Source organism: Meles meles, chromosome 7 (assembly GCF_922984935.1).
Source record: "Meles meles chromosome 7, mMelMel3.1 paternal haplotype, whole genome shotgun sequence".
Lineage (NCBI taxonomy): Eukaryota > Metazoa > Chordata > Mammalia > Carnivora > Mustelidae > Meles > Meles meles.
In genome coordinates, this window is record NC_060072.1 from 133931007 (window position 1) to 133946500 (window position 15494).

Consider the following 15494-nt stretch of genomic DNA (forward strand, 5'->3'; position numbering starts at 1 on the left):
AAAAACCCGGGCTTTAAGACAAAGGACCAGTCAGGGACTTCTGAAGACAGAGCAAAATGTCACTGACGATTGTGTCATTGAGAAAAATGAGCCATTTCAACGTCAGAATCAAAACTAATTCTTATTTAAGGGTTCTCAAGAACTCCAGCACCTTCTTTTTGGGCACAAAAGAAGAGTTGTTCATTGAAACATTTCTGTGCAGATTTATTTATCTGAGGCCTGTCCCCGCAAAAGGTGTGAGGACCCAGCGTGCGTTTGTAGCTGGAGGGTGCCTTCTCATGGTTGGGGCAGCACTCCCTCCTTATTCCTCAAATACAGAAGATATGTTTCCCTCAGTTGGTTGATCAATGTGTGCACCTGATTTCTTTCTTTACATTTTTTTCCTCTTCCTGTGAAATCCAAGTTCATGCCCTTCCTTGTTCTGATTTAACTCTGTGAACCCGTACGTTTTCACTTGCCCTTGATATCACAGGAGGGGCTGCCAAACAAAAACCCAGACAGCAATAAGACGTCGTAACGATGTGGGTGATGAGCAGGGACCTGCTTGACCTTCGGTGCGTGTTTTTCATAAGGCACGGGCCTGGGAAGCGATGGGCGTCACGGTCAGGGCCTGATCGCTTCGTCCAGGATGAGAGCGTCGAGGACCGCTCCTCGCACTGACTTACCAAGAAGGAGGGCGACGGACAGAACATTCCGTCCATGGCGGACTCCTCGCAGGAGGGACTGAGGGAACATTCTGGATACATATCTACACAGTGGATACCATCTTTGCTCACCTTTAAAAGCAAATCTAAAAATATATTTCCTAGCAGCTGTGTAACGGCAAAACAAAAAACTCTGCTCCAGCAGCGCAAATTACTTACCAGCTATCTCCAGGGTTCCGATCTTAATGCTTCAGAAATTTCCTTTAGATTTTATTGTATATATTTAGACCAAGGAGCCTATTAGCTTGCGATCTGGGAGAACCTCTGCGTTCTCATGAAAATGAGAAATGCGCCACTGTTGGCAACCTAAGGCTATAATTATGTTAATCTGACCATTTTAAGGCTGAAATATGTTGTTTTAAAATGTTTCTGTATTTTTATTATTCGTAACAATGATCTGAAGAAATTTCGTGAAATGCTAATAAGTTTCTATTCAGTATCGCTCTGTGACTAGAGCATAAGAATGAGTCAAATGTGGCATTCTGATATTTTTTAATTTTGACAGAAATTTTTTATCCGGAGATAATGTGTTTCTATAGATAGTGCATCGTAATAATATAAGAACCACCCAGACCTTTTTTTGCATTTTAGATGTAGAATACAGTGAACGTATGTGTAAGGCCGTCTCGACATAAAAGTTCAGTAACAGCATTTCTACATTTACATTGAATCACACTTTGCAAAAATAAATAGATAAATAAATAAATCGCCACACTTTGCTACATTAAAAAAAAAAAAAAAGAGGGAGAGAGAGAAAGAAAAGCCAGAAACAATTTTTTGAGCACTACGGCAAGGTAGATGTTTTTCTCTCAAGGAACTATCCTAAAGCACACAGATTTTGCTCTTTTTAATATAAATGTGGGGCAGGACTAGAGTGGACAGTGTAATTGAAATTCTAAGAGCATCCAGAAACTTGTGTTCAGCCTTACCCTCACCAACCAAAACTTCTGTTCTGGCTCTAAGCATGTTTCATTCCCAGAGAGAGGCACTCCCAGGTGGTAAGAGGGGAAGGGAAGGAGAAGGACCTGACGCAGAGATGCGGGTCATCACCCATCCCATAATTTTTAGAAATACTTGACATTTGAGTATACTTGTCATATTTATATGAAGTGGACCGGAAATCTTTTATCTAGCCTGATCTGGCTTCAGAATCGCCAGTTCATTCAGGAATGGGAATGAGGAAAAGCACGTTCTTGCATGGGAGCCCACAGCCTATATCTGACCCTTTTTCTCAAGGATATGTCTTTGGAATATAATACAGCATGGCTTTCCTGCTTTCAGAATCCACTCTTTCTTCCCATGAGCTCTTAGCATCTCAAAAGGAGAGGGTGTCATTCTCATCACATTCCTATGAATATATTAAAGTGAGTATTATCCGTTCTATTCATTTTGCTCTCATTTGAGTGAGCCCATGAACGCTTCTGGGCGATTTTCCTAAGAAGCCATGTTGATCACAGTTCTCTGCATGCGAAGTCATGCAAGAATAATTCAGCTCACTTGGTGTTCGCAGAACTGGGAGGGTGGGCACGGAAGGTATTCCTGAAGCCGCAAAGCGGCAGAACCAGAGGCTCAGAAAAGTCCAGAGAGAGCCACGGTCACAGCGGTGAGACCACAAACAAGGAACTCCTCAGAGGAGAAACTGTCTTTTCATTCTTCATCCAATGCTCATCCCTCCACAACCCCCTGCCTTCCTTGGCTGCCATGGTAGGAGGATTTTGTTTTTTGATGAAGAGGATGGTTCCACCTTTACAAAATTCTGGGAGGGGGAGCCGGTTTGTTGAGTGCAGTCCGTTGAAGAAGTTGAGGGTCAAGGTCATCAGAATGAAGCCAGTGTCTCGGGGTGCGGGCTCGTGTTGTGAGAAACTCCCTCTGTCTCTTTATTCACCATGTCTTCCCATCCTCTCTGGAAGAAACTGGGTCCCCATGTCGCTTTTCAAAGAAGGAAGACTGAGGCGCCTGGGTGGCTCAGTGGGTTAAAGCCTCTGCCTTCGGCTCAGGTCATGATCCCAGGGTCCTGAGATCGAGTCCTGCATTGGGCTCCCTGCTCAGCAGGGAGTCTGCTTCCTCCTCTCTCTCTCTGCCTCTCTGCCTACTTGTGATCTCTCTCTGTCAAATAAATAAATAAAATCTTAAAAAAATGAAGGAAGACAAGTAAGAGAAAGGGAATACAAAGAAGAAGAAGATGGCAGCTGGCCCGGCCCGAGGGGGGAGATGGGCCCCTTTGGAGTCCACCTGGAGCCTCTTTTTCCTTGACATGAGTTGGAAGCTCTGGCTGCCAAGTCATGAGCTTTGAGAGGCTCCGCACGTGACAGAGCTGCTTCTTCACCAGCCTTACTTCTTGTGGCAGGGGATTCTGTCCTTCCCGTGTTTTGGGCAGGGGGACAACTAGATTGTGTCTTCCCCCTGGCTGGAGGTGGGCACTTGGTCACCTGGACGGTGATTTCTTGGACGCGGGGTCACCGAGCTGGTAGCCCTACGTTGGTTTCTGGGGAGCTACCCAGATTCAGGAGTGCTGGGCTGCCCTCGAGGGAAGGAGTGCTCCAAATCCCGCCCTCCTGGGGACACGGTGGGGGGGGGGGGGCAGATCTCATGTCCGAGGAGCAGGCTGCTGGCAGTGTTGGAAGCGAGTGGGGAAGCAGTGGCTGGCTAACCTCCCCCAGCTGTCGGGCAGGGCAAGGCCGGGCAGGGCGGGGGCGGAGAGGCCTGCCAAGCCCAGCCTCGGGGTATGCACGACTCCCAAACTGCTTGTCTCCGAGGCTGTCATTTCTCCAAATAAGGAGAAGTGGTGGTTTTGCTGACCATCTCAGATTTCTGAGCCGTGTCCACTGGCTTGCTGGCTGGCTGACTGGGTATTTGAACTGAAAACACAGAGGTATTCCTTTGAAATGGAGCGCTCTTGGGGGGCTCACAGCTGTCCTGGCATCACCATGTGGAAGGTGGTGGTTCCCCACGTTGGTAGATCACCTCAGCAGCGCCTGGTCTAGGTTACTGTTCTCTTGTGTCTCTGTAACCTTCAATACAGATGACTCCGTTCCGGTATTTCTGAGCCTGATTTGAGATGGGAAGAACACCGACCTTTGTGATCCTTGACCCACTGCCTTCCTTTGAAGAGCGTTCAAAAATAAGCCTCCACACTTGATTTCTTACCACTACAGCGTAAGATTTTTCTGGCACTTCATGGATCCTGGCCCAGTGATCTGCCTTCGGGCAGGACCCTTGACCTCACTGAGCCCCAGTTCCTCATCTGTAAAATGGGGATTATAATGTTTATCCGATGGGAATCTGCCAGGAATTCAAGGAGGTGATGTCAGACAGCATTTAGTAAATAGGAAGTCTCCGAACATAATAGTTCCCTTGTTCACTTTCCATCTTCTCCGGGCAGATTTAGATGAAAATAGTTATAGAGAAATTCTAGGTAGTTATCATCACCACTCAAAGTTTAACAAGGTCAGCTTTCGGAATTAGGATTTAACCAAACCGCTCTGCTCTCTAGAGCGGTGGTTCTTGAAGAAGCTCTAGGACCCACGGCTCAGTGGCACCCGGGGGCCTGTTGGAAATTCAGCTTCTCAGACCTGCTCTGTCAGACACTCCGTACGTGGGGCCCATTCATTCGTGTCTGAGCAAGTGCTCGGGGTGATTCTCATGCACTTTGATTTGACTTTGGAGAACCCTTTGCTGTTTGGGTCAGAGGACTACCTGTTCCCCCGGGGCACTAGGCATCTCCCACTCTTGTCTCCAGTGGTGCTTTCCTTCCTGCCTGGACTACCTAACGAAGCAACCTTTTTCTTGCTTATCTCCTGAAATTCTGCTCATAATTTATGGATTCCTTTAAATCTCACCTTTTCAGAAAAGTGTTCCTCCGCTCTCCAGCCGGAAGGATCTCACTCCGGAGCAGATTCTGAGAGTGTTTGTGTATTGCACTCATTTAACACTTGCCAGAGTTATTCCTGCTTTGTCTGATTTTGAATATTCATGTACATGCCTCATTATCCCTACTAGAATGTAAGCTCTGTAAAGGTAAGAAGTCTGTCTTAAAGATCCTTGTTCCCTCATTGGCCTTAACTCCGGGCTTTTAGGCCTAGTAACCATCCCATGGATGCAGAGAATGTGGTAGTTGAGAATCACTCTAGATCAGACTTCTGGCTTATATGTATTGGGAACCTGATGCTAACACCCGGATCGAAAGGCAGGTTCCACGGTGCTGCGTGGACCGTGGGAGGACTCCCCAGACCGGGGTGGGGGGGGGGGCGGGATTTGGGGCCACTGGCTTGGTCCCAGAGCAGGTGCTTTCGTGTTCTTTGCCACAGACTCCCATCAAACCCAAGGAAAACAGATGAGTTTTCAAAGGTCTATTTGTTTAATTAATTTATTTTTTTTAAGATTTTATTTATTTATTTGACAGAGATCACAAGTAGATAGAGAGGCAGGCAGAGAGAGAGAGAGAGAAAGAAGCAGGCTCTGCTCAGCAGAGAGCCCGATGCAGGACTTGATCGCAGGACCCCGAGATCATGACCCGAGCCGAAGGCAGCGGCTTAACCCAGGCGCCCCTCGTTTAATTTATAAACCCAAAACCTTTTTGAGTCTTTCCTAACTACTGAGAACTGGGGAGATGGATGGGCCTCTATAATTACACAACAAATGGGAGTGATTTTCAGTCTGACACAAGAAAAGTTTCCCAGCTCACACTCTCGACATACCTGGGATACCCATGGAACTTCTTTCGGTTTCGAAAGCTGCTGCTAGGAGGAGAACACTTGGCTCTTCTGAACCCAGGAAGAATGGGCACATGGGCTGCTTTGATCTGGATCTGTGTTGCTGTTTTTTCATGTTTATTTTGAGGAAAAATGGAACTTGGTGGCTTTGTGAATTACTCTCCTTCAGCGTAATCCTCTGGGGCTCTCCCCTCTGTGCTCCTTGCTGCTTTTGACACATTAGCTAATATTGTTGAGCCGAAGGTCAAAATAACAGCACAGAGGAACAACATCTCATCAGAGGCGACCTGTAAAATCCCCCTTTAAACTCGCTCCACTGACATAACCCACCTCGTGCTGTGCGCTCGTTCTAGGACTGGGTCAGAGAGCCAGCGCGTGTCCCTCTTTGCCGTGGAAACAGGCAGGGGGCAGTGCCAGAAGAAGGGCCATGATTGCCACCTGGGTCCACAGGGTTGATTTCCAGAAGAGCGGTAAGGAAAGAAAGAGGTGCGGAGGGACCCGGAGTAGATCCCGAGAGGTGGCACCCAAGAGGGAACACTGGGTGTTGAGACTCAAGGACTGCTCGGATGCCGCCGCGGGAGCCCTGGGATGGGGCAGGACAGTGACAGACCGGGAATGAAAGACCATTTGGTTTCTGGCTTGGCACCCACCACCCATCGATGTGTTCACCACCGTTTTCTCCACTGAAAAATGCCCACCGTTCAGCTGCGGCTGCGGAGCCCAAAATCCGACCGAGATTGTCATCACTTTGCTGTTCTCAGTTCGGATGTGATGAGGTGTTGTTACATCACCCAACTGCAATTTTTTAAAAAAACTTCTTACACTGTGGTGACCATCCTAAAGCTATGTAATGTTGTATCAACCTTTTCCACTTGACAACGTAATCGACTCGATCAGTTTCCCTGATGAAAGGTTAGAGGGGCGGAGGATACCGTGACGGAATTGTAGTGCTGCCTCTGAGAGGTGCGGTCCCAGGAATGTCCCAGACATTTTGTCCCGTAATCTGACATCTGCGACGAATAAAGCGTGTGTGTGTGTGTGTGTACATGTCCATGTGCATATATACTTGTTTACACATATATAACTCGTGGCGTAGTGATAGCTACATCTACATGATTAGCCACCCAGAATATTTTAGTATATGTCAGTGTAATGTATATAAACATGATACATACTAACATGCATGTAACTGATTTTTTTTTAAGATTTATTTTAGAGAGAGAGAGAGTAGAGAGGGGCAGAGGGAGAAGGAGGGAAGCAGACTTGCGGCTGAGTGGGGAGCCCAACACGGGGCTCCGTCTTATGACCCTGAGACCGTGACCTGAGCCAAATCAAGAGTCAGTTGCTGAACCGACTGAGCCACCCAGGCACCCCGACATGTGACTTATTCTGAAGCAGGTAGATAAAACCTAATCGTAATCAAGAGAGCATCTGGCTAGTTAGATGCTAAGCCTGCTGAGACATCTTGCTGTTCCTTTCCTTTGCCGTGGAAATCAGGGTCAGAGAGGGACGCAGATGAGGAACATCTCCCACAGAGTTCAGCGTCCTGCACGCTGAAGGTCAGAGCTCAAGCAGATGAGCCCGCAGTAGTCCCTGCAGGAAGGGCCTTGGGGGGGCAGGAGTCCTCACAGAACAGCGCATGGTATCCTGGAGGACATGGGGTTTCACGCTTGAGCTGTGGAAGAAGCAGTAATGAAGTTTAATAATAATAACGTAATAAAGCCTCACAGTGGCGAGGCTGAAGATGGGCATTCTTAGTGCCTCCCTGCTTTGTCGTCATGTGACATGGGGCAAGTTTCTTTCTTTTCTCCTTTCTTTTTTCAAAGGTTTTATTTTTAAGTAATCTCTACCCCCAGTGTGGGGCTCGAACTCATGACCCTAAGATCAAGATTCGCCATGGTCCACTGACTGAGCCAGCCAGGCGCCCTTGGGCAACGTTCTTAACTCCTTACACTTCCATTTTCTAACCCATCCAGTGGGGATAGGGACGCCCGATCTGTGTATTTCAGGGAGTTCAGTTGGAAGCCGTGTGTGAGCTGCAAACTGCGGGTGTTGATCGTGGGTATGTGTGTGCCTCACCATCCAAAATCCTTTATAGAATAAGAAACGCTGCCAATAAACAAAGCGACGTCTTACATATTGCACAGTGCATGTTGACAAGCTAAGTAGGAGTTTAGAGAACAGTCATAAGAGGAAAAATAAAATCGAAGGGACTGAAAAGTTGTATTTGGGTGACAGAAACGACATAACCACTAACAACAAACCTAGAAGCTCCAGGAGGGAGTCCTGTGCAAAAGACCGGTGTCCGTACAGGCCCCGGCGGGATGTGCAGAGACAGGGCGAGAAGACGGGAGAAGTTACTTGCTCTATCTGTTACAAGTGGTAGAAAGAAGATACGCTTTTACAAACTGTAGCTATTTTAGGTACAAAAGGAGGTTGTCCTTGGCCTGGATGACACAGGAGTATTCCGGAACAAGATTGAGTATGGGTGAGAGAAGCACATTTTTCTTTTATCTGTCCTGCAGCTCCCCACAGTTACTGACTGTGGCTTGGAAGTTAAATGATTTATTTAACATTGCTTAAGTCTGTTCCGGACTCGGATCTTTCATCAACGTTGGACCCAGTGTTAAGTCAGTCGGGCCTGTAGACCGGAGAGCTCAGCAGAGTTTCCCCTGTCAAAATATTTGTGGGAATAACGCTCATCTTAAATATAGCTATCAGCTAACCACTGACTGGACCATCTCTTTCCTGAGAATTAAATAATTTTGGCAACAGTCTGTCTGTCTCGTGTCTGGGAGACATTCCATTTACGATCAAATGAAACATGAATAGTTTCACTAAGACCTCACAAATGATCGTCTGTCCAGTTTTAACAGCACAAGCAAGATGAACTTGAGATTTTCCGACATCATAATTACTTCCCTTCACGGTGCCATCTCCGTGGTTATAAGCGCATTCTAGATTTCCTTTTATCCTATGTAATTTTTAAAAAGCCAATAAAGTAATGAATGAGAGAGAGGAAATAGAAATAAATTTCACAGGACCGTTAGCCTTACCAGAGCATAAACATTATTTCCTGTTGAGGTAATGCTGAGTATTTACTAGCATGTTCTTTTTTAATACTAACTCAAAAGAAATAAATTATTTCCACTTTGCTTATAGCGCCAGTTAATGAAAGAAAGGAGGAAGGAGAATCAATAGTAGGACACTTAATACACCGCTGGGAAGAACAAATTCTCAGAGGCCGTAGCATCCCAGGGTCGGTCACGCTGAGGAGGGTCTGGTGAAGAAAGGACCCAGCGTGCGGAGAATTAGTGGTTGGCCGCACCCAGACTGAGCCACATTTCCTGGTGAGTTAGGCTGAATGAGCTGTTCTGTGGAGAGCACGAGCCAGACAGGTGAAGCCGAGTCCTGCCCAGCACCAGCATATGGCTTCAGAAATCAGCCTGCCTGGTTCCTCAGCGGGGACTCTAGGACCTCAGGATGGTGACATCCCCCCCTCCACCTCAGCTCCCCCCAAAACTCCCAGCCTCTGGCATGACCTGCGTGCTTCTTTCCAGAGGGCATAACGCATCCTGATTCGCCACAGGGTTGGGAGGGGTTAACCAGACCCTCTCTCGCCTTGCACCCCTCTGACTCGTATGGTAACCAGGTCAGCAGAAGCCACCTGTCTCTGCCGCGGCGGGGCGGGGACTCCTGTGTTGGGTCTGGTGTGTCGCACGTGGTGGAACGGCGGTGGCCGTCGTGTGCCATAACTCAGGGTCTTCGGGGATAGGGTTAGGGATGGGATCGTGGCTGAAGCAGACAAGGGAGACCAACCCTGACACCCCCCTTCCTGGAAAGCCTGTGTTTGACTGAAGAAACCAAACCTGCCAGATGCGTGCCAGATGCGTCGGGTGCTGACGGTGTGTGCTTCCCGTCCTCTGGTGAAAATAACAAACCCTGGGCTGATTAGATTAAAAATCGAAACAAGGGTTTTCACATCCCTTCTCTTCCTCCTCCCCGACCTCTTACTTAGGTGGCATCTGTTGCAACACTTTGTCCAAACATTGTTTCTAATGAGACGTCTTAGGAGGGGGACGGTGTCCTGCGCTCCACGGTCCTCCTCCCGGTAAACAGTTGTTGAAGAAAGCCTGCCACGCTGACGGGATCTGAACCTGGGAGACGTCATGCAATTCTCTGGGTCAGCAAGAACATCCTCTCCAAGCCTTAAAACGTTTGAAATATGCGCAGGCTTCCCAGAGCGTGGTCGTGGGGTGTGGCCCGAGGCCAGCGGGGCTCCCCGGCCCAGCATTGCCTGTTTCTCGTCCCTGCCTTCCCACTCGGGTGGCTGCTGCAGTCGGTCCCCGAGGGCTCAGAAAGCAAGGTGGTGATTCAACAGAGCCTACCTGCGAGCTAAGGAAATGCTTTTCCTCCCTCGCCTTTTGTCAGTAATGCCTTGTTAATTCCTGTCCTTTGCTCAGCACCGCACAAGCCACTTCTTGTCGGGAACACACACCTTCTTGTGCCCACTGCCCTGCAAGGGAACAGCTGCGTTGACATCAGTTGCCAAAGGAGAGGGGGGTGATCCCTAGAGACGCCTGGGCCTCTCCTCCCCCGCCCTGTCGAGGGTGGGGCAGAAGGGCTCCGGCTTCCCTTCTAGAATCCCCTCTTGGCGTCCTTTGGTCGGTCCTCCCTATCTTTCCCTCTCCTCTCAGGTACGTTTCCCAAAACGATCGCCGTGGTTCTTTGCGTGGGTGCCGCGTGGGACTGATGCATGGCCGGCACCCAAAGTTCAGCTCGGTAGAACCAGGTTGGTTAATTAATACACAGCCTCCTTAATCACCCTTCTGTTTTCTTTCTGCTGGTGCAAACCAGGGAGAGAGGCTCCTGTTTTCCTCCGCTCACCACTCCGCCGACGTCAGAAGCCTGGCAGCGGGATGAGCGTTGGGTGCTGGTCTCCCCAGATGTTCCCAGCAGAACGCAATCCGAGAGGGGGCCCGGTGTGGTTAAGGAGCATACCGGGTTTTGCTGCCAGCTTTGTGGTGGCTGGTTGTCTGTCTGTGAGGGATCCTGTTTGCCTGGGTCAAACCTAGTTTGTGGTATTTCCTTCCCTGTTAACCCATTTACCTGGGCCTCCCAGGGTTTGCTCAATGGTGTGTGTTTTCCATGTAAGCAATTGTTAAAGACCTGAGTCACCCGTGAGGTAGCCTGTGGTTGGATGTGAGCTGAGGTTACTCAGTGACTAATTTCCAAGGGGAGGAGAAATTGGCTTATCATGGGGAGGACTACTTTTCATCCACGCCTGTGACGGGCTCGCTCGGAAGACGGGGGAAAACAAGATGGTCTTCAAGGGTGGTAAACACTCAAGCTAGGAACGTTTTAGGATCTGTGGCCTTTGCGATTTCTTCCCTGAAGAGAAAGCTGTCTAAAATATCCCAGTGTGGAACGGAGGATTTAGATGAAGCCAGCAAACAAAGGACTCGCGTAATTGGGAGCTGAGCCAATTTGCTTTTTTTCCACGGCGTTAGTAGTACAGGTGATTTCCTTAAGACAAAGTAAGTGACTTTAATTCTCTGAGGACGAAAGAGTCTCCTGAGAATCCTTTTCAGTTTTGTGCGCTTCCTTCATTGTGTGGTCTGACTGAGTGGTATGTTTACAAATTCTAGACTTGGAAGGGTGGGGTTTGAAATATAATAAACTGTGCATAATACTCCCTTTCTGCAGAGAATATGTATATTTTAAGTAGTCCGCGAAGAGACGTGATTACATGAGACAGTTTCCCAAAATGATTTGAAATAAACATTTTGCATGCTAGGTTTTCTTTTTTCTTTCCGGAAATAATTGTAAGGTTTTTGCTCCTTCTTACCTGACATTCAAGAAACTTATAAATGAGCTTATAAACTTATAAATGAGCTTAAAACTTATAAATGAGCAACGTTTGATTTAACTCTAACTCGCTGAGTTTTAGAGAAATGAAATACAGGTATACAGTAGGATTCCTCACTCAAATTTCGGAAAATTAATTTGAAACTGCCCCAGATTTCGTCGGGCCTCTAGGAAGTAGGGGCCAGACAGCTTACTGAGGTCTGTGCGGTGGGCAGGGACCAGCGGCTCCCAGCCAGGACCACGGTGCTGAGCTCTGTAAATGCCGCTGTTTACAAAAACTGGAAGTGCTCAACCAAGAGAAAGCAGGGGTTTGAGTGGTCATGGTGGGAGGGAGAGACCATGCCCACCAAAGGAGGTAAATGAGGGACAACAGTCTAGTTCATACACTGCCGTTGTATCTAGAGTAGATAAATGAGCATTTTCTTTGTCTGGACCGAGATTCAGACAAACAGATCTGTTTTGGATTCTGGTAAGGTGTTAAAAAAAGAACCTTTATTCTTGGGTTTAGGTTCTGTTTTTCTTGCTATAAAATGAAATTCTTGGGGCACCTCACTGGCTCAGTGGGTTAAGTGAGCCTCTGTCTTCGGCTCAGGTCGTGATCCCAGGGTCCTGGGATCGAGTCCCACATTGGGCTCTCTGCTTGGCGTGGAGCCTGCTTCCTCCTCTCTCTCTCTGCCTGCCTCTCTGCCTACTTGTGATCTCTCTCTGTCTAATAAATAAATAAAATCTTTTTAAAAAAATGAAATTCTTCAAGGCTCACATAAAGACATGAGTGTTGAAACCTTCTGGGACAAAAGTGTCAGTGACATAATGCATCCAGATATTTTGAGAGAGATGATGGAGAAGATTAGTGACATCAGAGAGACTAGTGGGAGAAGGGAGGCAGGTGGGTAAGGTGGGTAAGAACCGTGTGTGGTGTGTGTGTCTGTGTGTGTGTGTGTTGCTAATTTATTTTACCTTTAAAGTTTGATATAATTTCTTCCTAAGAGCTCTGACTTGGAGGACTAGTGCAAGAAGAACTCAATATGCATTTAATGCCACTTCTGGACTCATTGGCCCAAAAAAGACCAGTTAGACAACAAAACAGAACAAAACTGTGTGGGTGCCTGATTCCAGGAAGATATCTCCATGGGAAGAACACTAGCATAGCAGGCTGGAACTTTTTGAAACTATGTATCATAGAATCTTAATCATCATGCTGATCGTCAACCAGACAGCGAAGTGTATGAAGTCCACTTTTTATTGGAATAGCAGTGGTCTCCTTGGGAGATCACAGTGCAGCCTTGAAAAAGATTCTCTTTTCATCTTCCCATCCCTTCCGCCTCGTTTTAAGAGTGACCGCCTTTGGTTGCTCCATATCCTTCAGCGCATGAACCGAGGTTTTCAGATTTGAAAGGTTCGCTCTCACTGTAGGTTGAAAACATTTTCCCACTGTATAATGGAAACATCAGGTCGTTCTCCTTCTGGGCGCTCTGTAGAGCCGAGGATGAAGTTATCATGGGTTCTTTTTAAAACTCAGTCCTGTAAAGTCAGTCATAACTTGGCAAAGCAATGTAAGAATTCTTCCAAAGGCTTCCAACCTCCAAGGCACCCGGACTGATGGAGCTTGCCCTGTTTTGTCATAGCTGAATGCTTGCGTCTGCCTCCATGGTGGGTGACTCAGGTGGACAGTGATTCTTTCAGTGACCCTGTTGGGTGATGGCAAGATTCATTTGAAGTGGACCAGACCAAGGCTGATAAGAGCATTACCCTCAGATACATGATGCTAATAATGTATGGCTAAGATCCATCCTTGTTGGCTGAAGTCCCATTCTGGTTGGTTGGTACCCATGTAATACTAGCTCCTGGATGGTAAATACCTTGACTATCGCCCACATTCCCCTATGAGTGCACAGTGCATCAGAATTATTGTTAATGCTTACATTTCTTTCTGAATCCATCTACACACGACATCGAGAAAGTCCAGTGAGATTTTTCTTTAAAGATTTTATTTATTTATTTGACAAAGAGAGAGGGATCACAAGTAGGCTGAGAGGCAGGCAGAGAGAGAGGGAGAAGCAGGTTCCCCCGCCAAGCAGAGAGCCTGATGTGGGCCTCGATCCTAGGACCCTGAGATCGTGACCTGAGCCAAAGGCAGAGGCTTTAATCCACTGAGCCACCCAGGTGCCCCCAATGAGTTTTTGTATTTTATTTTACAAGTTCTATAATGTACCTGCTAACCGTTTCTTTTCACATCACCAAACCTTTTTTTTTTTTAAATATCCATGCAGGCATCTCTGTTGTTTTAAAAGAAATTTACTCAACTTTTCACTAATTAAAATCAATTTTACATTTCCTTTCATTAATAGTCTCTATCCTTCTAGACAATTCTATACGATTTAGATTCTTAATAGGTCTTCCTATTCTTTTGCCAAAAATGGGGGGGAGGGGCATTCACTGTGTGTTCATTGGGCTCAGTATCCCCCAGATTGTGATGCACCCTGAAGCCAGATAAAGAGGACTAACAGTTTTTATCCTAAGTGAGTTGTAGACATTTGAAACCCTTTTTTTAAAAAATTGATACCAATAATGACAATAGTACCTACCATTTGTTGCACTCGATTTGCCTGGAGGACTGTGTTATGCTTTCTACACATGTACGAATCTGTATGAATTGATCTTTACCTCTGTTTGGATCGAATCTTGCATCGCATGGTCTGATGGCATGGAGAATTTGGCCAGATATGTGCTGCTGCCTAAGCCAGTCCCTCTTGTATTTTGTGCTCTCTGAAGCCCTGCCTTGTTACCAGGTTTCTTTTCACTGAGCCTGGCCTTGTGGAAGATAGGAATAGAGGATGTGTGTGGAGGTCTGTGCAGATCTCATATGGTTGCTTGGCCCTCATGGAAGGAGAATCAGGTATACCATCACACACTGACCTTGGGAATGACCTCCCGGTCTAAGGCCTGAGCCCCGGAGTCATGATAGGTCCGTGTGGGCTAGAGCGTTAGGGCTGGGCCATGTGGAACAGACTTGGAGCCCAACCTTGACCCTCAGCGTTGGTTTGGATCCACAAGGGCCAGGAAATAGGGAGAGAGTCCCAGGGGAGACAGCCCAAGGATGTCCCAAGTTTGATTTAGAGAGGGAAACAGACGAGCTTGTTGTGGGAGTGGGTGTGCTGGGGATGTGAGGCTAGTGGAAATAAAACTGTCACTGCTGGGGCGCCTGGGTGGCTCAGTGGGTTAAAGCCTCTGCCTTTGGCTCAGGTCATGATCCCAGGGTCCTGGGATCAAGCCCCACATCGGGCTCTCTGCTCTGCAGGGAGCCTGCTTCCTCCTCTCTCTCTCTCTGCCTGCCTCTCTGCCTAGTTGTGATTTCTCTCTGTCAAATAAATAAAATATTAAAAAAAAAAAAAAACTGTCACTGCTCATCAGGAGCCTGCGTACTCTGGGATCCCCAGAAACACTTGGCTTCCCAAGGGGACTCAGGAGCCCATTCAGTGGAGCTCAGATAACACACCCTAAAAGGGTTCCTTTTGGTTGCTAGGTATTTGCATCTTGCTTGCATTTTTTCTAGTTGGTCATTTCCATGATGAAACCCACCACAATTTGTAAAATTCCCAGATTAGGGATTCTGCACTGCTGGATTCTTCCAGAGACAAGATAAGGAAGCTGCACGATTCCCAAGGCTTCTTCCCCTACCTGCTTCTCTAAGAGATGTCCACAGGAATGCACCTTCGCAAGGGCGGGAACTTGGGGTTAGAACTGTATCCTAGAGCAATGTCTGGTTCTTAGCAAGTGCTTGGTAAATATTGCTTAGTAAATGAATGCATTTATAAAGTAAGGATTTGGTATGTATTCAGAACCTTGGGCTCTGTTTCATTTTCAGCCTTCTCCTGTTGCCTCTGCTTTGTCTTTTCTCATTCCCCATCACTCACACCATGGGTCTCTTGACTGCGTGTTTTGGTGTTTGTCCATTCGAGCCCACCTCTTCTCTTCTTATGCCCCTACCTCACCCAGCCATTCTTGCTCTCCCTGTCTGTCACATCCCCCAAAAGTCTGGATGGGGATGTGGGCTCCTCTGGTAGCACAAACAGAACTTGAAGAGTGGGCTGTCCATCCTATCTCCTGTAGCTATTTGGAATCTCAGCGAGTTAGTTATTACCCTCTTGGGCTTTAACCAAAACAAAAGGTATCAAATATTCCTATTTTGAGTTAATCCGTATTTCTTTAT

At 47.3% G+C, this 15494-nt stretch overlaps 1 protein-coding gene across 19 annotated transcripts in view; it reads left to right on the forward strand.

Annotated features, from left to right (window-relative positions):
* Window positions 1-15494, forward strand: part of KIAA1217 (KIAA1217 ortholog) — a 692194-nt gene that overhangs the window by 613414 nt on the left and 63286 nt on the right. The window contains exon 1 of one of the 19 annotated variants that reach the window (XM_046013821.1): window positions 10501-10953. The exons of the other annotated variants lie outside the window; for them this stretch is intronic. The gene's annotated coding sequence lies outside the window, so the exon portion shown is untranslated. Of the gene's footprint in view, window positions 1-10500; window positions 10954-15494 lie in introns of those variants that run through there. 19 annotated transcript variants of the gene reach the window in all.